This window comes from Nuphar pumila, chromosome 6, assembly GCF_984573655.1.
Source record: "Nuphar pumila chromosome 6, dmNupPumi1.hap1.1, whole genome shotgun sequence".
NCBI classification, from domain to species: Eukaryota; Viridiplantae; Streptophyta; class Magnoliopsida; order Nymphaeales; family Nymphaeaceae; genus Nuphar; species Nuphar pumila.
Window position 1 is genome coordinate 53,235,473 of NC_143254.1, and position 25,552 is coordinate 53,261,024.

The 25,552-nt window shown below is 39.2% G+C and overlaps 1 pseudogene; it reads left to right on the forward strand.

Moving 5' to 3' along the window:
- Nucleotides 1–2,906: 2,906 nt before the first annotated feature.
- Nucleotides 2,907–24,980, forward strand: LOC149834861 (uncharacterized; annotated as a pseudogene).
- Nucleotides 24,981–25,552: the final 572 nt, after the last annotated feature.

Here is a 25,552-nt window from a genome sequence, read left to right on the forward strand (position 1 = left end):
GACTTGTAGGGGTAGCCCCAAGTACTTAATCGACAACGGCCCTAAAGCGCAATTGAAAATTTTTTCCGTCGCGTTTTGACTGGTCGGATTGCCATTCAGAAGCGTGACCGAACACTTATTTTCATTGAGCTTCAACCCAGATAAAGTTGCAAAAAACATGATAATAAGCTTTACGCGAAGCATCTGCTGCAGTGAAGCCCTTCCGAAGACTAGCATATTGTCTGCATATTGTATAATATGCCCAAAAAAACCTTGGATATCCAACTATTATACGAAGCCCCTTGTATGCGCGTGTCTAAGAACCACGTCAAGTCCTTCTGCCACTGTATTAAACAAAAGCTGAGATAACAGACATCCCTATCATATGCCGCCCTATAATGAAAATTGCTCACCCTTTATCCCGTTAATGGACACCATGGCTTGTGCATTGGTAAGGAGCTCTGACACCCATCTGAAAAAATGGCTGTCAAATCCCATGTGATTCACCACTTGCAAAAGAAAAGGCCAGTACACAGAATCATATGCTTTATTAAAGTCAAGCTTCAACATAAAGTAAGGAGTACGACTCGCGTGCATGCAATGAATGACCTCTGAAGCCGATATATATGCTTGTTGAACTCTCTTATTTGGAATAAAAGCAAACTGAAAATCAGAAAATAGATTAGATGCCACCAATTTTAGTCTTGATGCTAAGACCTTTGCGACTATACGATATAAGGCTCCCATTATGAAAATGGGACGGAAGCGCATAATATATGTGGCGATGCTTTCTTTTGGAATAAGAAAGATTAAACCGACATGACACTGCCTAGGCAGTCTAGAGTTATGATGAAACTCATCAAACACTGTACACAAATCACTCTTCACTACTCTCCAAAAAACTTTGAAAAAATCTACAAGGAAACCATCTACTCCCGATGCCTTCCAACCCGACAAATCTTTAATTGCATTCATGATTTCTGCTTCTGAAAACCTACGTTGCAAGGTTAATTCCTAATCTGGTTGAATAGAAGGAAATAACTCATGCCCAATATTACCTCTCGTATTTGGCGAAATAAACTAAAGCTTCTCGAAATAGTTAGAGATCTTCGACACAAGATTTTGCCCTTCCCACAACACCCCGTCAATTGTGATTGATTGAAGGATACTTCGTTTAAACCGATCAGAAGCAAATGAATGAAAAAAATGAGTATTTTCATCCCCTGCCGCCAACCATTTCACCCAAGCACGCTGCTTCCATTTTAACTCCTATTTTATCCTCCAACGTTTCAATAATGTCGTTCGATCAACAAGTCTGCTTTGCAATCCCTTTAACTGCTCATCCAAAAATCCTTCGGTGGAAAGATAATAGGGTGAACAGTGATCAGATCTCTGCCTCCCATTCAACCATCTCATGAAACTTACTCACAGACCGCCTTTACAACCAAAATTTAATATCCTTAGCTAGGCGCAAAAGCTTCTTTTGGTATCGGATAGCAGCCCTTTCTTCATGAACCCTCGAAATCCATGACCTCTCAACCACTGAATGAAACTCTGGTTCAGTTAACCACCACTGCTCGAAAGAAAATCGATGAACTGATCTAAAGCCTCCTCCCCATTGCACGATCACCTGACCATGGTCAGACATGGTTGGGGGAATAATTCACCCCTTTATATTTGGGATAATTTCGAGGAATCCAGTTGAAATTAAGATTCTATCTAGCACCCTACAACATGGTTGTGTCCTTCGATTAGTCCAAGTAAACCTTTCTCCATACAACGACATAGGGTATAGTTGATTAGCGGTAACAAAATCTTGGAAACCTCTGATTGATGAATTGGGCATCACTAAATTGTTTGAATCTTGAATGGACAATAAACAATTAAAATCTTTCAATATAATATGGCAATCACTAGCCAGAGTGAGCACTCGATTTAGATCCTCCCATAACAATAATCTCTTAGAAGCGCGATTTGGGCCATACACCGTAGTAAGCACGACCATACGGTTCAAAGCTTGTACAATGAAAGCTATGGAAATCGAAAACTAACCGAGGTCCACTTGAGTCACCCCCAATGAGGACTTCCACAAAATTAAAATACCCCCAGCATGATTAACAACCACTTTAAAACAGAAGCTTGCACTCCTCCACAACTCTAAAACCGAAGCAATAGAAACCTCTTGCATTTTTGTTTCACAAATAGCAATCACATCCAAATTTTTTTGTCTAATCCAATTAGACAAGAATAAGCGTTTTGTCGGGCAGTTTAGGCCCCGAATATTCCAGCAAGCCATCTTCATTGGACACAATATGAAAAAATTTGAGGTTTGCGTGTCCGGAGTGAACGACGTGGCAAGACAACATCTCTCCTTTGCACGCAAGATACAGTGGTGCTGACATCCCTTCCATTTCGTGTATACCCCAAACGAGAGGACGTTGAAGACACATCATCCGGGGAAGGCTGGTTAACTGATAAAACCACAACTGTAGCACGGGTCGTAAGATCCTTCGAGATTTCATGTAGTTGCTATTTCGATAACTCAATACCCGATAGTTGTGTTGTCGTCGTGACATCAAAGCCCATCACTTGAGAAAACAATCGGTCATCATCCCCCTTTTCCCTTAAAGATTCTCCTTCATTGACTCTATGCACAATGTCTATTTTCACCGCTTGAGGAGCCGCGAAGAAGTCGTGGTCCTGACCTGCCCTCCCAGCACAAACTAAGGTGGGAGCCATATCCGCCTGATATGGAAAAGCTTTTGTTCCAAAACAAGAAGTGAGAGAAAAGATGCAGGTCGTAGGAGTTTCCAAGATGATCTGAAGTGGTCCCATGATGATATATTTTATGTTGCTCTCTCTCTCTCTCTCGTTTTTCTTCATCAGTTCTGTTGGGTTAGATCGTGCTGATGGCGATCCCTTCATAATACGCCACTACCGTCTGCAGCAACTGGTGAGCGATCAACCTCCCGACCCCTTCCTTTTTACCTTAATTGGACAGTTTTTTATCCTTTTCTCTTCCCGTTTAATTGTTACGTTCCTGACATCCCTTATGTTGTCTGCATTACAACTATTTCACGAAGAATTTTATTAGCTCTCTGTTGCTAATTTGATGTGAATGTTTTCTTTGATTAAGGTGTTGCAATCAATCAATTCTAAGTTGACTCGTTTGCCTGAGTTATAAAACTTATAATCATTTTAACGATTTTGATTTATGTAGACTTTTCATTCACGTATTGATTTTGCGCACCGCACATGGATCGCTCAAATTGCTTTTTGTAATTGCATTACTTGATAAGCCTGTAGTTTAGGATTGCGGATGGATTTAATTTCTACCTTTTTGAAGTATAAATTTGAGGCTGAGATCTTCTGGTTTTGTTGTATGTAGGGGTGTCAACCGATCAGGTTTGGTTCGGATTCAGGTGGAACCAAATCCAAACCTGATTTAAGATGATGGTATAGGGTTCTCACTTGGTCTAATCGGACCCACCATACCGGAATTCTGTAAGGATTACATGAACCAGACCCTTACCATACCCAGTAAAATAATTATATTTTTTTAGCATTTTTACATTGAAAATTTACGAATCATACAATAAAAGATAAGATTCGGAACGAGGAGATACGTAAGAAGGTAGGCGTTGCACCCATTGAAAATAAGATGAGAGAGAATCGTTTATGGTGGTTTGGACATATTCGACGAAGTCCTAATGATGCTCCAGTTAGAAGGGTGGAGAAATGGGAAAATATATTAGTTAAAAGAGGTCGGGGTAGGCCTAAGAAGACATGGATGGAGGTGATAAGAAAGGATATGAATGCTTTGAACCTCACCGCGGACATGGCATTGGATAGAAATGAATGGAGGAGAAGGATTTATGTGGAAGACCCATAATGATTTTCTTTGTTGGTTTATATCGCCGACCCCAATTGTTTTGGGATGAAGGCATAGTTGTTGTTTTTGTTTTTGTATAATTAGAAGTGGGGTTGGTCCCGGGTCTGGTATGAAATTTCACAAATCATATCCAGCTCCATATATTAATAGGATCCTTCAGGTCCTACCCGGATTCTAATCTAGCCTTCTTCGGGTCCAGGTCAAACCCGGCCCATTGACACCCCTAGTTGTATGTAACTCAATCAAGGGAGACTTGGAGAAGCTACCTTATATGGAATATGGAGTGTGTTTGGCATGTATTCCTAAGAAATTTTGTGCATAAGGGGAAACTGAAAGTGCACTAGGATCGAGGCAACGAGCACTGGAGGGGGGGTGAATAGTGCTTTTAAAAAATTTCTGCGGAATATTGAATGATTTTGCAAATCTCAAAGCAAACACACAAAGAACACAAGATTTTATCCTGGTTCGGTCAAACCCGACCTACATCCAGTCCCCAAGCAAAACCCGCTTGAGATTTTTCACTATCAACCTTGTAAACTACAAGATCACACAGACCATAATCGGTCCCACTTTCAGTAACAATCCTACTGAAAGCAAACAACTCCTTTACACCAAGGAGTCCTTCTTTTTACACAAAAGAAATAACAACTTACAATACAACCTATGAGCCTTCCTTTTGAATGCAAATGAGATGCAATTGGCTTTTGAGGTTGTTGAAACACTCTACTCACGAATTCACTATCTCTCAAAGTGATTTGAGTGAAAAACTGAAGTGAAAATATCACGTGAGTGAGAAAACAAATACTTGAATGAATAGGAGTGAAAAGCAAGAAGTAAATGATTCAAATCGATTGAATTCTTGTTGTTTTTTAGTGTAAAATGCACTCACATTTATAGTTAAAAGATTCCATACGTTGAGAGTATGAAAGGGTGTCAAAACTGTCCATTTGAACGATCAAAACGTTTGAAAAATGAAAAGACACGCCTTTTTGAAGTTTCAGGAAAACGGCAAAATTAGTCGACTGAAACATCAGTTAGTCGACTAATAGTTAGTTATTAGTAGACTGACAGTTATCGTCGGTCGACTGATCTGTTAATCGAGCTGTTTGAAAATCTAAACTTTTGAAACTTAGTCGACTAGAGAAAAGTTAGTCGACTGATAATATCATCAGTAGACTGAAAAACTTTTTAGTCGACTGCTGCTAAAATCTTCGAAAAAATAAACATTCTGTTCGATCGACTGATAAAAAGCATTAGTCAACTGCTGCTAAATTTTCAGAAAACACATGTTATGTTCAGTCGACTGATAAAACCATTAGTCGACTGCTGCTAATTTTCCAGAAAACAGACATTCTGTCCAGTCGACTAATTTGACAAAAATGACTTTTTAGAAAATATGGCGCGAAAGGATTAGTCTACTGATAAGTCTATTGGTCGACTAATAAACATGAAAATTTAAGAAAAGAGTTTTCTAAAAAGATTTTCAAAAGAGTTTCTTTTAGAAAAGTTTTTCTAAAGACTTTTAAGGTGAAATGCAACCTAAATATGCACTCTAAGTAAGGCTCTTACAAGAATCTAAGACTTTTAATGAATTAAACATTTGCACACTAGTCTTCAAGGATTCTTCACCAAATTCTTCAATTTCTTCATAGCCTTAGCTGAAATGCAGTTGATTCTACTTGCTCATCATAAAAACCTTGTACTTGAAGTATCATGTATGGCTTCATTGTCATAACAGAAACCTCATTAACCGGGAAGCGTATTGTTGTACTAGCTATTTCTTGTTTCACAAACTTAGAGGATAATATGATTGGGTAAAACGTTTTCAACTATTCCTTTACGTTGGTTTGGCCTTAACAAGTTGGACATGGTTGGCCAAATGGGAGTTGGTAGAGAGGGTGGTGTATGTTCCCCCCTGATGATTCACTGAATCCCACGTCTGTGTTCGGGGCTTTGAATGAGCACCACGTATACAAGCACATGGGGCTTGTATTCCCGTGTATGTTGACATAACTTTGCATCGGACTCTAGTGTTGTTGCAAAGACTTAAGTACCCTTTCTTGCTATTCTTCTCATAAAGTGATGGTTTGAGAAAATGACAAAAATGCCCTTCATTCAAAAAAGAAAAAACAAGCAGTTCAAAAAAAGGACAAACATGTCCTCCATCCAGAAAGTCGAGGATGATGTTGACTCTTCAAAGTCTTCTTCTTCTTTCTCCGTTCAAAAAAAGGACAAGCATGTCCTCCATCCAGAAAGTCGAGGATGATGTTGACTCTTCAAAGTCTTCTTCTTCTTTCTCCGTTCAAAAAAAGGACAAACATGTCCTCCATCCAGAAAGTCGAGGATGATGTTGACTCTTCAAAGTCTTCTTCTTCTTTCTCCGTAAAACACTGTAAAACCCTCTCTCTCTCTCTAGAGAAGAAATCAAGGGAGGCAAAGAGTTCTCCCTGGAGAAGGCCATGAATCAACCCTCTCACTCTCTCTCCCTTCTCTCTCTCTACTTTTGTGCACATCCAACAGACGATCCTACATTGCTTCATCAAACACCGACTGACCTGCACACTGACTGTAGCATCGTTCAACTTGAAGAGTTGTGGAGTCTGATTCAGAGTTTTTGCCCTTACAGGATAAGGGTTTGGGGGCTCCTCCCAGCGTTGGTAGCATCATTCAACTTGATTCGTTGTGGAGCCTAATTTAGAGTTTTTGCACTTATAAGAGGGGGGTTCGGGGGCTGCCCCCCGACAAGGATTTTGCTGCGCGGTCAGCGGACGGGGGTCCAGGGGGGGCGCCCCTGGCGGGGGCTCGGGGGGCAGCGCCCTCCGGACCAAATTTTTTTGGGGCCTTCCAACAACGATTTGTAGTGTTATCGGGCTTTCCTACAATGATTTGTAGTATTTTTGAGTCTTCAACGAGCCCCACAATGATTTATAGTGTTATCCGGCTTTTCAACATCGATTTATAGTGTCTTCTGCAAATCGCTATAGCGATTTATAGTATTTTTGGATCTCACTATAGCGATTTGTAGTGTCTTCCGCAAATCGCTATAGCGATTTATAGTGTTTTTGAATCTCACTATAGCGATTTGTAGTGTCTTCCGCAAATCGCTATAGCAATTTATAGTGTTTTTGAATCTCACTATAGCGATTTGTAGTGTCTTCCGCAAATTGCTATAGCGATTTATAGTGTTATTCAGTAAGCAAATCGTTGTAAATCGCTACCCGAATTATGACCAACTTGTGAGGGTCATATCTCCTTAACCGGAGGTCATATTCCAAATCCATAAAAAATGGTGTCTTCGTTATTGAGTCTAGTTTATTCCTGTAAATTTTAAGCAATTTTTATTGTCATTTCATTCCTCATTTTAACTAAAAATCAGACCTTATTATTTTGTGTTATTTGAGTTGCACAACACCATTCTCGCTTGACATCCACATCTTGATTTTGGCATGGTCCCTGTTGGATTTTCCATTGATTTCTTTCAACCTTGTTTGGAACAAACATATGCCTTTCTCACCACGACACCCTGTGCATTTTTTGACCACGACACCTGGGACTCGTGCCGGGGGGGAGCCACCGGACCCCCCTCCTGTAAGGGCAAAAACTCTAAATCAGACTCCACAACGAATCAAGTTGAGTGATGCTACCCACGCTGGGAGGAGCCCCCAAACCCTTCTCCTGTAAGGGCAAAAACTCTGAATCAGGCTCCACAATGAATCAAGTTGAACGATGCTATCCACGTTGGGAGGAGCCCCCAAACCCTCATCCTATAAGGGTAAAAACTCTGAATCAGACTCCACAACTCATCAAGTTGAATGATGCTACCCACGCTGGGAGGAACCCTCAGACCCCCCTTCTGTATGGGTAAAAACTCTGAATCAGACTCCACAACTCTTCAAGTTGAATGATGCTACTCACGCTGGGAGGAGCCCTCAGACCCCACTTTTCTGTAAGGGTAAAAACTTTGAATCAGACTCCACAACTCTTCAAGTTGAATGATGCTACCCACGCTGGGAGGAGCCCTCAGACCCCCTTTTCTGTAAGGATAAAAACTTTAAATCAGACTCCACAACTCTTCAAGTTGAATGATACTACCCACGTTGGGAGGAGCCCCCAGACCCCTCTCCTGTAAGGGTAAAAACTCTGAATCAGGATCTACAACTCATTTAGTTGAATGATGCTACCCACGCTGGGATGAGCCCCCAAACCCTTCTCCTGTAAGGGTAAAAACTCTGAATCAGGCTCCACAACAGTCAATGTGCAGGTCAGCCGGTGCTTGATGGAGCAATGTAAGATCTTCTGTTGGATGTGCATAGAAGCAGAAATAGAAGGGAGAGAGAGTGTGAGAGGGTTGATGTTCATGGCATCCTCTAAGGGAGATTTCTTTCTGAGATAATCCTGCAGTATGGGTCTTAAATAATCATCTTCGGGGCAATTAAGTCTTTACAACCACTCCTTTTCAAGAATCATCATTTTTTTTTGCACCAATGGAGGAGAGAGTACTTAAGTCTTTGCAATCGCATCAAACTTCAACGCTAATTAATGCTGACAAACATGGGGATACGAGACACACATGCTTACATACGTGGTGCTCTTTGGGACCCCCGAACATGAGATGTAGCTAACTGCCCTGTTGGGGGGGGGGAACAGATAACCTGATTAGGAGTTGGTATGGCACGCTTAGTAGCTCCTTTTTCTTTTTCTCATAGCTTCTTGTGAAGTAAATGTGTGTGGAGAAGCTTTTGTTTCTTCCCTGTGGCTGGCATAAGTCATTGCGGCCAACCCATGCCATTTTTTATCACAAGTGTTGAAAGAAGGGGTGGAGTATGGTAATGCTTACATTGGGCAGTAGCACAACCTAATATCAGTGAATTTACATGAATAGAAATTACACATTAACCTTTTAAATATTGAGCACACACCGACATATACATATATATTGTTACCTCCTGTGAAGTGCTCATGAATTCATGGATTTTGTAAATTTAACATAGTTGATTGTCTAGTGCCTCAGATTCTGAACTTCAAGTGTTGCTGAGCTACTGATGTTTTGTTTTCAAAAGAAACTTTGAATAATTTACATCTCAATCATGTATGTTTAGTGACAGAGCTATCCCAACTCCCAATTTTGAACTGCATCATGCGTACTGCTTGCAAAATCTTCAAAATGTACAGTCTGTGGAGATATGGTGCCAAAAGACGCTGAAAAACATCATGCAACACATTCTCCGGTATGTTAACTGTATTTTGGGATCATCCTACGATAATGAGTTTTTTCTTATTAGACGATGCAGATTCTTTTAGATTTTGAAGAATCTTTTTCTGGATCTATTTGCATATTTACGAGTTTGTTATTCCCTGAGAAAATATTATCATCATAAACAGAAATCTGTTTTGACATCTAAACAGAAATCTGGTAATTTCTCTAGTTCAAGATGTTATTTTTTTTTGTTACAAATACAAGGAGGTCGGGGCACTAAATGTTGCTCTGTGTTCTCTTCATATCGGAAATTGGCTTCATACAGTGATATTTGCCTTTTTGTGATGCCTTAATTTCTTATGTGAAGTGGAAATTTTCCATGTCGCATTCCTAAAAGTTGCCTATCTTAACAAAAAGGTTCGAAAGGGTCCACTTTCCAAAACTCAAAAGCCCGTCATTGGTTTTGAAGTTTACTCTTTTTACCTTCTAAATAAGATAGGTAGATTTCTGGAGCTCGGGCATAAGGGGAAATTATTAAATAAATTAGCCAGCATGACTAGGTACTGATATTTTAAGCATTCAACGGTTCAGATTCAAGTATTAAGCTGTTGTAGCCTTGATTTTTCATGTTACACAGATTCTGCAAGAGATTAACAATAGTGGGAACCGAATGCACTTGTCATGGTTATGGATCAGGTGAATTTTTTTGGCCAACAGCTATGCATTGTGATATTTTATTTCAGAATTTCTACAGTTAATCCAGATTCATATGAATATGCTAATTGTGATCATATCCAGTGGGGATGATGACGGTGCAGATTTTAGACAAGAATAGCTATTGATCAGATGAAAATTTTGGGCCCATAAATTCTCCATTGTGATAGTTCAGTTGGCTAAGTAAATCAAGCTTCAGAATTCCACCTAGATTTTGTGCATTTCCTCATATTGGTGTAAGGTGAGAGCTGAATTGATGGTAGATGAGAAATGTGACAATGCTAAATGAGATAACGTCTAGTATGGAATGATGATTATTTGGAATTGGCACTACAAAGGTGTATTATGACTGATAGTAAGATAATTTTCCTTAGTGCTTCACTTCCACTATACTGATGAAGATGGTTCAGGAAGTACTCCAAGTCTATGACTTACTGATGACATTTCTCTAATATTTTTCATATTTTTGCATGAAAATGTTTGCATATTATTCAAGAGAAATGTGGAAATTTCAGCAATGGAGAAATGAACGAAAATCAATAGTTAGATCTCTTGGAAGATATGGAATGAACTAGTTGATAAATTTAGGCTGTAGTTTCTGTGAGCTGTAGAATTCAGTACAGGAACATACAAAAGAGAAATATATGGAATAGTGATAGAAGACAGCTAATAGTGTCTGAAAATCAAAACATATATCAAAATTCAGCCATGTGAGAAATGTTAGCAGTCGCGGATTTTGAAAGAGTTTGGGAAAATTTTTGGGAACAATAGCTGAAATTTTACGTGGCATCAGAGAATGGAACTTTTCTCAACCTTTCTTTCTCTCGGCGAATCTTTTCCCACCAACTGTCTTTATTCAGCTGTGGTTTCTAAATTATCTCATCAACAGGAGCTACTATGTTGGAGAGTGTAACACTTCATACATTTGACATCTTCATATTTATGTGAAAAATATAGCAGTTATTTCACAAAAACATTTTTCCAGATATGCACATTCAGCACTTCATTTCAGTTTATGTTGGAGTTCACAGCTCATATGCTGAAGAAGTGTTTTATTTGATTAATCACCCATTAAGGCATTCCTTATCCCTGATTGTTTCTCAAGTGATTGGGTATGTTTGTTCACCCATCTTTGGTTCTTAGTGTGTTGGACCCTTTTGCTGGCTTGATTGGGTATGTTTGTTCACCCATCTTTGGTGCTTAATGAGTTGGACCTTTTTGCTCGCTTGCATGCAGTTGCTTTTTCTCTTTTTTTTTTGAACTCTATGTTCTTATTGGGCAAAACCTAATCAGAGGTGAAGCATAGCCTTGTAATGAAATGGATTGAATACAATACACATGCAAGAATACACTTTCAATCAGTGTTGTGAAAAGCATTGAGGCGTAGCGAGGCGCTCCACCAAAATCTGAGGCGAGGCGTAAGCCTCGAGGCGCAAAGCGTAAGCCTCAAAAAAAAATTAACTTAAAAAAAACTATAAAAATTATCTTAAATTACAAATAAATAAGAAATGCTTTATTGATGAAGCGCCAACCAACACGAAATAAAAAATCTCAAATAAATACGAAAAAAATATGAGATTAACATGTAAAAGTAACATTAATGCAACAACTTGATCTATATAAGTATCTAATTGCATAAAAAAGGAACTACAAAATGAACAACAGTAAGCACTCTCAAAGTCTTCAAGTGCTAAGAAGAAAAAACGCATTACTGTTTCACCATCATCTGACCATTCACAGACACATAAAACAAAGGGATGAGTACCAAAGACTTCCCTTGTTCAAATTCCCATAAGCAGAAAACACAACAAAGGAGAAAATTAACAAGAAACCATAACTCCAAATGGAATATCACCACAACACCCACCTATCATAACACCATTACCACCATAGCAACAAGAACTAAATCCAAGCAAACCTCTCAAAAACCACCAAACACGGGAAAATTTCAATATGTGGGTGCCATAAAAAGCAAAATCAGGAAACACCCACTTTCCCAAACCATTGATTCAGCAATTGGGTATTGCATAAAATCACAGAAAAAAGGAAGACTAATCAAATGGGCATATGGTCCAATGGCTTGAATGACAAAAAAGAAGTGAAAAAACAACCTATAGTTTCCTCCGTTGCAGGATTGATGACGGGAAGACGCTTCTCATTGAATGGTTTTTCAAACCACCAGATCAACTCTTGAATCACAAACGAGATAAATCACTATTGCAGCCAAATCTGTCCAAAATAAACCTCCAAATCTTCTTTAACTGGATAGAAAATAAAAACATGTTGATTGAACTCCTCATGACAACCACAAAGCAGACACTGGTTAGCCAGTTGAATGTCATAATGTTGCAGTCTGTCAAACGTTGGAAGCCTGCTCTTACAAGCCAGGTAAACTGTCCATAAGGCCCTAGGTACAACATGCTTATACCAGAGATATTTGCACCATGCCTCTGCAGGAAAACTCATGTGCAAAGTCCTTCCAAATCACACCACGAGGAACTGAATAAAAAATCGTGTTTCCCCACATGAGTTTATTTGGGCCCCAACTAAGCGAGATCGAGTGCAAGAGTGAGGAAGACACTAGCACATGAGAACGAGAACCTTTGCGCTCTCTAATGAAGTCAGCAGTCGATAAATGAAGATCTTTACGCACTAGATCATAGTCTTCAGCCACAACCATGTTTAGTAGAATCTGAGATGACCAGGGCTTAGTCTAAACTCTGCATGTCTCAACTCTCTCGAGCTATTAAACCAAGCATCTTGGGATCCATTCGTAAGTTTGACAAAGAAGTAGAAGTGACATGAATGTCAAGCAGAAAAATGGAACTACCAAATGAACAACAGTAAGCACTCTCAGTGAGGGGTCGACCAAGAGAGAAATAGGGAATCTGAATGGGAGTTAATAGGGAATCTGAATGGGAGTTAATACACACCAAAGGCGACGATAGGGGCTCCGCCCCCTGTCGGTCGACCAAGAGAGGCAAGAGAGAAAAGCAGATTGGGGGTGACACTGGGCTCTGCCCCCCTGTCGATCAACCCATCACTAAGAAGAAGAAGCAAAGAATGGACTGTGTTTACCTGTCACCAGAAAATGCAGAGGTCGCCGGAATGGACGGCGGTGGCTGTGAGTCGATGGCGCGGCGGGTCACCGATGCCTTCTCAGCAGAGGAAAGAAAAAGCGATGATCGGCGACGGGTGGTGGCCGGCGGCGAGTGGTGGCCGGCGATAGCAGTGGCGGGGGACGAGAGGGGACAGAGTGGAGAGAGAAGGGGTGAGGGCTTTCCCTCGCCCTGAAGCGCCTGTGTCTTTTTTAAAGACACAGGTTCTCGATCTTTCGAGAATACGGGCCCGAATCCAGGTCAAACTTGGGTCCGGGCCATCCGATTTTTAATGCGCGCCTCACTTTGAGGCGCGCCTCGCCTCAAGGCGCATGAGGCGTACGCTTTAATGACGTTGCGCTTTTTAAGTGCGCCTCAAGGCGAAAAGGGCCTCGCCTCAAGGCGGGGCGTGCTTTTTGTGCGCGTTTTTAGCAACACTCTTTCAATCACTGCAAGAACACACTTTCAATCAAGTAGAATACTTGATTGAATCATCAAACCACCCACACAAGGGTCTAACAAATTTGATATTGCATAGAGACACTCTCAAAAGAGATGAAAATACAAGGTCTAGAGAGACCTATTTATAATACATGAGGATACATATGGGGCAGCCCCATATGGCTGTTGGGGTTGCACCTAACGGTCATATTTATGACTGTTGGGGCAACTCCAACAGCTATATGGAGTTGTCCCAATCACAAAAGACAAAAAATGAAAAAGTAAAAAAGACAAATAAAAAAGTAAAAAAGTGAAAAAAATAAAAATACAAAAAGCAAAGTATCAGCCCCTAATGGGTTGACGCCTATCTAGTGAAAGGACCGAAATACCCTTGATGGGTATTTCGGTTTACATAGGTTTATATATTCATATATAAATATATGAATATATATGAATGCACATATCTTAACACCCCCCATCAAACTCATGGTGGGACAACCGAGAGTTTGCCAAGTAGAAAATGAAACTGAGGTGACAGAAGCACTTTAGTGAAGAAGTCCGCCAGTTGGTATTATGAGGGAACGTAAGACAATGTGATGGTCTTCTTCAGAAATTCTTCATGAACATAATGGCAATCTATTTCAATATGATTTGTCCTCTCATGAAATGTATGATTGTTTGCAATGTAGACCACACTTTTGTTGTCACAGCATAATCGGGAGGGTTCTGCAATGTGAATTTCCAGGTCTGCTAGAAGTTGCCGCACCCATACTAACTCAGATGTGATCGTTGTTTTAGAATGAGAAGAGATATACAGCCACCTGTGTGTGTAGAGAGAGAGAGAGAGAGAGGAAGAGAGAAACTGCACAATAGAACTCGTTAACCACGATTAGGGCTTCTCTCTATATTAAATAGAGAGAGAGGCAAAAACTGAGAAATTACATCTAAGTCCTTATAAAAAAGTATTTCAGAAAACCTCTAATAAAGAATAACTTAACCTAAAAAACCACCTATTCTCAACACTCCCCCTCAAGCTGGAGCATAGATATCTATCATGCTCAGCTTGTCACAGCATCTGGAGAAATTAGGCCTAGCAAGAGGCTTTGTAAACATATCTGCAACTTGGTCTTCAGACTTTAGGTATTTTGTAGTGATATGACCAGCTTGAATCATATCTCTTACATAGTGACAATCAACCTCAATGTGCTTTGTTCTCTCATGAAAGACAAGATTGTTTGCTATATATGTTGCCGCTTTGTTATCACACATCATGGTCATTGGAGAGGAAACCTTCACCTGGAGATCATTAAGAACAGTGCGAACCCATATCAATTCGGCAGCTGTTTGGGCCATAGCCCGATATTCTGATTCTGCACTCGACCTGGAAACCACATTTTGTTTCTTACTTCTCCATGAAATCAAGTTGTCTCCCAGAAACACACAGAATCCTGTGGTAGACTTTCTATCTACTACAGATCCAGCATAGTCAGCATCAGAATAAGCTACTATCTCCAGTGTTCCACCTTTCTTGAACAGTAACCCCTTTCCAGGAGAGGACTTTAGATATCTGAGAATCATTATGGCTGCATTCCAGTGTACCTCAGTTGGTTTGTCCATGAACTGGCTAACTTTGCTTACTGCTAAAGCAATATCTGGTTTGGTCACAGTTACATATAGTAACTTCCCTACTAGTGAGCGATAGCGTTTGCTATCAACAGGTTTTGACCCTTCTTCAACCAACTGAACTTTATGGTCCATGGGAATATTTGCTGGTTTAGCTTCCAACATGCTTGTTTCCTTTAATAAGTCAAGAACATACTTTCGTTGAGACAGAACCATCCCTTCACGGCTTCTAGCAACTTCTATACCCAGAAAATACCTGAGTGAACCAAGGTCTTTTGTAACAAAGTGTTTTTGAAGATGAGCCTTTGTGGCTTCAATAGCTTTCACATCATCTCCTGTAAGAATGATATCATCCACATATACTACCATAACAACTATGTTAGAGCTAGTTTTCTTTATAAAAAGAGTATGATCTGCTGCTGATCTGTTAAAACCAAAGCTTGACATCACTTCAAACAACTTTTGAAACCATGCACGATGACTTTGTTTCAAGCCATAAATCGCCTTTCTCAATTTGCACACCTTATGACACTCCCCCTCAACCTCAAAACCTGGAGGTTGTTGCATGTAAACAGTCTCAGAGATATCCCCATAAAGAAATGCATTTTTCACATCTAATTGACACAAGTTCCAGCCATGCTGAACAGCTATTGAGAGAACAAGACGGATGGTACCCATCCGTGCAACAGGAGAAAACGTTTCAAAGAAGTCAATTCCATATGTCTGGGTATATCCTTTCGCAACTAATCTGGCCTTGTACCTTTCAATAGAACCATCAGATTTGTACTTTATTGTATATACCCATTTACAACCAACAATGTCAGCATCTGCTGGGGAATCAACTAGATCCCAGGTATGCTGAGATACCAAAGTTGTCATTTCTTCTTGCATAGCCATCTTCCAGCGATTATCAAGTGTTGCCTGCTGATAGTTCAGAGGAATGGTTTCAGCAGACAAGGCTGAAATAAAAGACTTCATCTTATGTCCAATTCTAGCATGAGAGACAAAATGAGCTATGGGATATAAGGTGCATTGTCTTGTCCCTTTTCGTAGAGCAATAGGCCTGTTATCATCATCTTGAAGAACACTATTGTCAGTAGAACTTACCTCAGGAGAAGAAAAAGATGAAGGCTCTTACGGAAGTGGAGCTCTACGCACATATACCAATGGAGGATTATTAAATCTGGAAGAGGATGAAGTTTGGTTCGGTAAGGAGGGCACAGATTCCAAAGGAAAAGGAGGTACAGGTAATGGAAAAGACTCAGCTGGATCAACCTGCAGTGGAGAACCGGAACTAGAGTAATATGGAGAGGATTCCAGGAAAGGTACGTCCGCACTGACATACTCTCGGCGAGAAATAGGATCATAACATCGATAGCCCTTCTGATTTTTCGGATAACCAATAAATATGCATTTTGTAGCTTGAGCTGCTAATTTATCACGGTCAGGGCCAAGTTTATGAACAAAACAGACACATCCAAATATTTTTGGTGAGAAAGAAAAAAGTGGGGCATTAGGTTTTAGGATATGTAATGGAATTTCATCACCCACAGAAGACGAAGGCATGCGGTTGATCAGATAGCAAGCAGTGGTAATCGCATCACCCCAGTATGACGCAGGAACATTGGATTGAATCATAATGGTCCTTGCAACATCAAGGAGGTGTCGATGTTTTCGCTCAGCCACCCCATTTTGTTGAGATGAATAGGCACAGGAAGTTTGTGGTTGGATGTCATGATCTTGGTAAAATTGTAACAAATCTTTTGATTTAAACTCAAGAGCATTATCAGTGCGAACAATCTTGACAATAGATTCAAACTGAGTTTTTATTTCAAGAATTAGGGATTTGATAAGACTTGAAACTTCAGATCGTTCTTTTATTAAAAATACCCATGATAACTTAGAGAAATCATCAACAATAACAAGATAATACCGACACTGAGTCCTAGTAGGAATCTTACTAGAACCCCATACATTTGCATGAAGAAGTTCAAAAACTTTATTACTAGACTGACTCTGACTCAAAGGGAACGAACTTCGATAATGCTTGCCCAACTGACATGCTTCACACTGAAATGATGTGGTGGAAGAAATCTGAGGAAAGACCGACCGAAGCTTTGACAATGAAGGATGACCAAGACGACGATGCCACTGAACAGGGCTGAATGAATGGTCCACTGCAGCATGAACAGAACCCATTGGATGATGTAGGTAGTAAATTCCATTTTCTTCATAGCCTCCACCAATCTTTTTCCCCGTCAGCAAATCCTGAAAATGACAACCCATTGGATCAAATATTACTCTACAATTTTGTTCTTTTATAAGGCAACTAACAGAAAGTAAACTTTGAGGAAAGTTTGGAGCATGAAGAGCATTTTTCAACTGTAATGAGGAGGATATAGAAATATTTCTTTGACCAACAACCGGGGAGGAGCTCCCATCGGCTAATGAGACTCCAAGTTGAACCTTAATGACCTTTAGATCTAAAAAAACACGAGAGTTTCCACACAAATGTCTGGATGCACCAGAGTCAATAACCCACTTACTATCATTCGGATGGAGATGATTCCCGGTTGAATAGGCAATACCAGCTACAGGAGAACTGGAACTCAAAGGTCGGAGAGCAATCAACTCATCATATTCCGCACGACTAAGGGTGATACTACTTTCATTTGTAGTGAGATTCTCTTGTGCATTAGTTGCCTCAATAGTAGTAACATGAGCTTTAGGATTATATGACTTTGATGCAGAAGAGATTGGCCGACCATGCTTATCCCAACAACGATCTTCTAAATGTCCAGACTTTCCACAGAACGTACATTGAAGCTTTCCTCTGCCTCCCATACCACGTCCACGTCCTCGTCCTCTGATATTCTGAATATTTCCACGGCCATAACTAGATGGGGCAACAAGAGCAGATGTTTGAGTCACAGGCTGAGATTGTGGCAAAGATATCGCAAGTCTACTCAGACGATTGTAAGCGTCAGCAAGAGTCGGAACATCTGAACCAGTCAACATTTGAACTTTTGCAACAGAAAAATCTGAAGAGAGACCTGTAAGAAAACGAGCAACCATGGTTTGTTCTTGATGATCCTTTTGCTTCGAGCAACACAGAGACCGGTGAGCATTAAGTCTTTCAAACGCAGCTTTGACAGAGGCATAGTACTGGGCCAAGGTCTGATCTCCCTGTTGCAAGTTATATATTTCCTGTTCGACTTGCAAGATACGACTAACATTTGTTTCTTGTGAGTATGTATCACGGAGATTGTCCCACATCAGTTTGGCTGTATTATAGTAGATCAATCCATCTGCAATATGGGGTTCGACACTATTCATGATCCAAGACATAACTATGTCATTATCTTCATCCCAAGTAGCATATTTTCCCAATTTCTCAGTGGGTTCGACTTCCAACAAAATATGTTTTCAACGATGTCCAGATACTGACATCATAAAAGTTCTGGACCACCTGGCATAGTTGGTTTCATTCAACCTTACGGAAGAGCCATACGAGAAGGGGTTGGCAAAAGCCTTATACTCCCCAATGTGTTCCATTTTGGAATCACATTTCGAAGTTTCAGCCATATTGAATATGTGAACCAAAAAAGAATAATTACCTCACTTGAACAACAAGTGTTCAAGAGGAATTTTCCAACTCAGCAGAAAATCACACCTGCTGTTTCCACAACAACCAGCAGCCCACACATAAAACAAAAAATCAACACAGCAGGATATCACACCTGCTATTTTCCACGACAGAAGAATACCTTAAGCTACCATGCTTCCAAAAAAAATTCAGTTGCTGTTGATACCACAGGAATCACGAACACTGCTGCACCCAACCACATCACGACAAATGATAGAATGCAGTCGCAAAAAAAACTAATATTCACTACACCTGCTGTTCTCCAACATGTAAGGCACGACATCCAGTAAATCTTCAGAGCACAGTTAGACAGATCAAGTATATTTCGATCACAAGCAATCAGCACAGGATTCTGATTTCCCGCAATCAGCACATGGAAGAACTCACCAATCACGGCAACACAGAAAATGAAGATTTTTGTTGTTCCCAAACAGTAGGAACACCCTTCGACCAGGAGAGAACTCAGCAATCACGGCAACACAGAAAATGAAGATTTGTGCTGCTCCCAAACAGCAGGAACACCCTTCGACCACTCACGAACCCCAAAAAAAAATTCACGTCATAGCAGGAACTGGACTCGGCAACACTAGGTCGCAGCATGAGATCCCGACGAGGAGAACATATCTAGATCTTCTCCTTAGATCTGACGACAGATCTGGGTAACATCCCAGATCTGTTATCAGATCTTCCCCCAATCAACCAGATTCAAACCTGATTTTTAAGAAGTCGTAGGAAGATTTTTCTGTTGATCACGCTCCCACGATCACGATTCCACGATCTCGATCACGATCCACGCACCCAATCAACCAGTTCCTGTTGATCACGCTCCCACGATCACAATCACAATCCCACGATCGGAAGCTTTGATACCATGTAGAATGAGAAGAGATATACAGCCACCTGTGTGTAGAGAGAGAGAGAGAGAGGAAGAGAGAAACTGCACAATAGAACTCGTTAACCACGATTAGGGCTTCTCTCTATATTAAATAGAGAGAGAGGCAAAAACTAAGAAATTACATCTAAGTCCTTATAAAAAAGTATTTCAAAAAACCTCTAATAAAGAATAACTTAACCTAAAAAACCACCTATTCTCAACAGTTGTCATGGCACGATACTCAGCTTCAGTGGAGGAAAGAGACACTTTTTGCTACTTCTTACATCGCCATGAAATTAAGGAATCACCTACAAACACACATAAACCAGTGGTTGGGCGTCTATCATTTATATCTCCTCCTCAGTCAAAATCAGAATATGCAATGATTTCTAACGAGGAAGAAGATGACAAAAATAATCCATGATTAATGAAATTCTTAATATATCCAACAATTCTCATTACAACACTCATATGTACTGTAGTGGGAGCATGTTGAAATTGGCTAACAGAGTGAATAGCATGGGAGATATCAGGACGAGTAATGGAAAGATAAGACAAAGATCCAATTATTTGTCTGTAGGGGTTGGATCTTATAGAGTCTCTTCATCATCTTTCTTCATTTTGGAATTTATAACCTCTAGAGTATCAACCCGTTTTTCATCCAAAAGTCCGGATAGTTCAATGATCTCTGCTGCATATTTAGTCGGTGACAAAAAATAACCACGAGGTGAGTAGGCAACTTCTATTCCAAGAAAATACCGCAAAAAACCAAGATCTGTCATATCAAAGTTGGCCTTAAGCACATCTTTGATATAATTAACTCCTTGTGTATCAACTTCTGTGATTATCATATCATCTACGTAAAGTAGCAAGATCATCATCCCTGCATTGGAAGACTTAACAAACAACATAGTGTCAGTAAAACAAGTTTTAAAATGAAGTTGAGTCATTACATTAATGAACTTATCATACCAAGCTTTGAGAGCTTGTTTTAAGTCATACAAGGCTTTACGTAACCGAAGAGTTTTCCCATATACTAAATTCAATCATGGTGGAGGATCTATGTAAACTTTCTCGTCTAGATTACCGTTCAAGAAAGCATTTTTTACATTCATTTGAAATATAGGTCATTTTTTGAATCGAGGCTATAGCAATGAGAGTTCTAACAGTTGTCATTCGAGCAACGGGAGCAAACGTCTCATCATAATCAATACCATATTTTTGATTGTATCCCTTGGCTACTAACCTAGCTTTATATCATTCTAATGTCCCATCACATTTGGTTTTTATTTTGTACACCCATTTAGATCCTATAGTTTTTCTTCTTTTAGGTAATATTTGGATTTCTCAAGTTTTGGCCTTTTTCAAAGCTTATAATTCATCATTCATGGCCTTAATCCATTTCGGATGATGTTTGGCCTCATGATAAGATTGTGGTTCAGAATATGAGTGTATGGCCATTAGGCATGATTTATACTTTGGTTCAAAGGAATCATATGATACAAATCTACTAGGAGCTTTTGAAATTCTTGTGGATTTTCTAATACTAGAAGAATCTACTTCTTGATTTTGGAAATATCTTTCTAAAGCACATGATCGATGATCTTCAGTACATCGAGCATAGGTTTGTATATCATTGTGAGATGAGTCAATATCATGAAAACCCTCATTCATACTCTCACTTGCATTATGTGTGTCTTCATTTCTACTTTCATTTGTATCATGAGTATGTTCACACCATTCATATTCATTGACAAGGTCAAAAAGGAACGAGTAGTCATAACTTTCTTGGATTTTCTCTTTGCAAAAACCAACTTCATTTTCAAGAAAAGTGACATTTCAAGAAACATATAATTTATTTTTTTCAATGTCATAACATCTATAACCTTTTTGGCTTTTGCCATAGCCTAAGAAAATACAAGAGATTGCTTTTGGAGACAATTTGTCGTTTTCTTTGGTAAGGACAAAGCATTCGCATCCAAAGACCCTTAACCTCTTATAATCTGAAGATGTTTTTAAAAGTTTTTCAATAAGAGAGATATTTTTAATGTTTTTGGAAGGCATTTTATTTATTAAATAGACTGTCGTAAGAGTCGCTTCAACCCAAAAGACTTTTGGAACATTTTTAGACACAAGAAGTGTTCTAGTGGTTTCAATAATATGTCTATGTTTTCTCTCGACTAGTCCATTTTGTTGAGGAGTGTATGGACACGATTTTTGATGAATAATTTCATTTAGGTCAAGATAATTTTTGAATTCTTTTGACACAAATTCTCCCCCATTATCGGTTCTAAAAATTTGAATATTAGTTTTAAATTGATTCTTAATATAACAATGAAATTTGTTAAAACACTCAAATACTTCTGATTTTTCTTTTAAAAAGAATATCCAAGAATGTTTACTATAGTCGTCTACAAACACAACATAATAAGATACCCCTCCTTTGGATACCACTGAAGTCAGTCCCCATACATCCAAATGTACCAACTCAAATAAGTTTTTTGTTATAAAATGCCTTGGTCCAAAGGGCAATGACTTTATTTTGCCAAGAATGCAATCTTCACACACAAAATCTCTTTCTTTATAATTTGAAAGAAATGAAAGCAAGTGTAATTTGGCCATGCTAGGATGTCCTAGTCTTTTGTGCCAAATTTTTATATCTTTCTTTTCCACAAAATTACAAAAAGGTTGTTTTGGTAATTCAAGATTGTCCACAACATAGAGATCTCTTCTTCTATGGCCTCGCCCAATCGGCTTTCCAGACTGAAGATCCTGTATTAGACAATCATTAGATGAAAATAAAAATTTGTAACCATGGTCTGTAATTTGAGAAACCGATAAAAGATTTAAATTTAATTTAGGTACTACTTTAATATTTGGTATGTGAAAGATTTGATATTTTTTAAAAATCCCAAAACTTTTGATTTTCAAGGATGTGCCATCGGCGATTGAAACATAAGAATTATTTGGCTTAGTTTTACATTTAGACAATATGGACTCATTGGGTGTCATATGAAAGGAAGCACCAGAGTCAAGGATCCAAGAGGTTTTACCATGGTCTCTACTTGTAGATATGGCCGCTCCCGAAAAAGATGAGGCTTGAGCTTTAAGCATGGGTTGTAGCACCTCCATTAGTCGTGCCAAAGAGAGTGAGCCAATGCATTTTGAGTCATCTATATCACTCCTCTCAACCGAAGCAACTCTTTTGTCTTCTTTATGGTCATCCTTCTTTCTTTTGGGACAAAAAGATTTGATATATCCTGGTTCATAACAATGATAACAAATTATCTTTCTACTCTTTTTGTATTCATGATCGCTCATCTTGTTATTCCTTTCATAGTTGTTGGGGGGCCTTCCATTCTCATTTTTTACAAAATGAGGAGGCTTGTAACTTCTAGTATGATTATCGGGCTTTGTCATGGCAAGCACGGATTCTTTATCCTTTGAAACAGAAGGCCTCTTCAATCTATTTTCCTGCATAGTCAATTCTTCAAGAATTTCTACTATGGATGGAATACCTCCCATATGAAGGAGAGCCGACTTAGTTCCTTCAAATTCGGGTCTAAGCCCATTAATAAATTGGTAGAAATGCTCCGTTTTAATTTGATTTTCACGGAGCTCTACATCTTGTGAACAATGCCATTTTGCCTCAAGAAGAACCAATTCATCCCAAAGAAAAGAGAGAGCATTGTAGTATTCCCTAATGCTCATCTCTTCTTGTGTCATGGTTCTCACCTTGTTTTGAACATTGCATATGTGTGCAATATCTTTAAGACTATACATGTCTTTAAGATATTCCCACGCATCATTAGCAAAATTAAATTTCGCCAAGCTAGAACATTTGTGGATGTCCACACTATTGATGAGTCATCCAATTATTTTGGAGTGACCTATCCTCCACTCTTTCCATTTTTTCTCATAGTCGAAAATGACTTTACTCATTTCTTCTCCTTTAAGAGCAACCTCTTTTTCATCCTCAATTTTTGTAAGAATGAACTTAGGCTCTTTTTCGGTACCATTCACCAAACCCCATTGTCCCTTTTCCCATATTTTGTATTTTACTATTGATGCCCACATCACATAGTTGGTATCGTTTAGGCGTACGGGGATGGAGACTACTACTTCCCTCTCATTCTCCATTTCTTTACAATATGAAGAGAAAAAGGTAGACAGAAGGAGAGGGGTACAAGACTTGCTTGAGGGATGACACGCTTCCCGATGCAACAATCCTCAATTTATTGTATTCGCCAAGCTCACGATCCACCTCTTGATATTGTCACGACTTCACAAAAGTTGCTTTTGGACCACCAAAGCTCTAATACCATGTAATGAAATGGGTTGAATACAATACACATGCAAGAACACACTTTCAATCAATGCAAAAATACACTTTCAATCAAGTAGAATACTTGATTAAATCATCAAACCACCCACACAAGGGTCTAACAAATTTGATATTGCATAGAGACATTCTCAAAAGAGATGAAAATACAAGGTCTAGAGAGACCTATTTATAATACACGAGGATACATATGAGGCAGCCCCATATGGCTGTTGGGGCTGCACCCAACGGTCATATTTATGACTGTTGGGGGCAGCTCCAACAACTACATGGAGCTGTCCCAATCACAAAAGACAAAAAATGAAAAAGTAAAAAAGTGAAAAAAATAAAAATACAAAAAGCAAAGTATCATCCCCTAATGGGCTGACACCTATCTAGTGAAAGGACCGAAATACCCTTGATGGGTATTTCGGTTTACATAGGTTTATATATTTATATATAAATATATGAATATATATGAATGCACATATCTTAACAAGCCTTGTGCTAGTGTGGTTTAAAGACTTGAATCAAGATGCTCAGGCTCTCTAGAAGAAAGCCTTATCCCTTCTTCATCTGTCCATTTTTGGTAAGATTTGGATGCCTGTTATGCTAGTTATATGTATCCATAGCCTAATTAGGTTAATCTCATTATTATCACCTGAATTTAGTGGCGTTACAGGTTGGTCAGGTCCTGATAGGATTTTACATTCAAGGAAACCTATACTTTTGCTTTCTTCCTCTTGTTAGTATAAAATCTAGATGCTGCAAGAACGCCATTCCATAAATTAGTATTTTCAATCTTTCATGCTTAGCATCTCTTTTGACGAAAAGTTAGTGTTGCCCATTCTACATGTCTATTCCACGCTCTTTAATCAATTCTGGTTGTCTTTGATGGTGGCAAATGCCATCTACTTTATACATCTGTTTTTGGTCATTTGGGTTACATTTTTGGTCTCTATGAAAGCAGGTCATATGTGAATATTGCAAGTTCCCACTACGAGCAGTTGATATTTTTAAGCATCAGGTATTGTCGGTCTGTCACATCTATTATAGTATGCATTTATTTCTTTATAGATTGTTTATAGTCTCCCTTTAATTGCAGGAATTATGTGGAAATCGAACTGAGCAATGTGAACATTGTAGAAAATATGTTACACTGCGAGAACGATGAAGTCATGAAACTGTGTCATAGCATTAGGAACAGTTTGGATGTTGATACAGCAGTCTTCCAGGTATGCCAATTATCTCCATTTCATGGCATATATTTCTCAATCAAACTGCTTCTTCATTGAATCTTTTGCTCTATGTTTGTTCCCAAAATTGTGAAACAGTCCAATTAGCTTTACATTTTGCAAATCTTGTTTTCTATTCTATATCAATCATTTGCCCATGTAGCGAGGTGTTTGTGGTTTTGCTGACTTTTACCTTCTAGAAGGTTCACTCATGAGTAACTGGTTTTTTCGTGGCCCTTCATGTATATGATGTCCCTTGGTCCGTTCTTTTTTCGTGTTATCATAATTTTTGTTAGTCTTGTTAGAAGTATTTATTCTTTTATGACCTTGTCTTTATCTGGGCGTGCGGGCGTGTATGTGTGTCACCCATTCATCTCTCATCACCCATTCCTTTTTAGGCTTGTTTCGCGGACGGAAACACTGCGGTAAATGAATCGGACCTCCCCCCCCCCCCCCCCCCCGGACGGGAAACCTTACTGCAGGACAAAAAAGTCACACCCTAAAGAACAATGTTGGCAAAACCTGAACCCGT